The sequence below is a fragment of the Haplochromis burtoni genome, unplaced genomic scaffold (genome assembly GCF_018398535.1).
Source record: "Haplochromis burtoni strain Fernald_Lab_line unplaced genomic scaffold, NCSU_Asbu1 Contig_3847, whole genome shotgun sequence".
Taxonomy (NCBI): Eukaryota; Metazoa; Chordata; class Actinopteri; order Cichliformes; family Cichlidae; genus Haplochromis; species Haplochromis burtoni.
The window spans coordinates 1,637-2,777 of NW_024586208.1; positions in this window are offsets into that span (position 1 = coordinate 1,637).

A 1,141-nucleotide genomic window follows, 5' to 3' on the forward strand; every position below is an offset into this window, starting at 1 on the left:
CTCGCCTCTGTCAGTGCGCCCCAGGGTGGCTGTGGCTACAATGTAGCTTGCCATCACCAGTGTGTGAATGGGTGGATGACTGGATATGTAAAGCGCTTTGGGGTCCTTAGGGACTAGTAAAAGCGCTATATAAATACAGGCCAGTACAGGCCATTATGTTATACTACTTTCACAGTGAATCACATTTTATAGTAATACACTCTGAATGAGGATTTAAGTAATTACTCTTAGAAAACAACAGAAATCCGGATGGTGTAATAGTATAATCTCAGTAACATCACCAATTGTTACATTTGCTGTATTTTACAGCTGTTTCCATGAGTACGGTGAGTTACCGTAAAAATAATGTAATCTCATTACATGCAAATTACAGTACTAAACTGCTAACATCCTTTAGAGTTTTTTACTGTTGATTTTGCAGTACTAAGCTATGGAAATTACTGCAAAGGCTAACAGTGTAAATATCTCCACGAACAGAGAAGAATTGTGACATACATGCATTAGTCCAGCACACAAAATCTGTTGGAATCTTTATTTTCATTTTCATCTGACAGGGCTAAGATGCACTGGATATTATTTCTGCATATTCTGATGGGTAAGTAGATAATTTTACCAGTGCTGTCGAGTTTGAGTTTGCTCATTGAATGCTTTCTTCTAACAGAACATATATTATGTATATCATATTTCTGTATTTCAGGTCAGTGTTGCCTCTTTACATGCTGCCTTTATGAGTACCACTTTATTGCAGAAAACAAGAGCTGGTCTGAAGCACAGAAATACTGCAGAGAGAAATATACAGACCTGGCCAAAGTGTTTGACATGACAGACATGAGCAGACTCCGTAATTCCACACAGAATCAAGGAGAAGCCTGGATTGGACTGAACAACAACACAGGTGGAAACAGGACGTGGCATTGGTCTCTGCCAGGAGTGGAATACATTCATAATGACAGCAGCTGGAATCAGAATGGAAGACAAGAAACTGAACTTGGGCCTGGAAACTGTGTGAGGAAAAGAGACAAGCTGGTAGATGTTTCATGTGACAGTACTATGTGGTTCATCTGCTATGATGGTGAGGAGATGTGAAAATAAATAAAAAGTATGAAATGTGATGTTATCACATGTGATTAAAAAGGTGGAG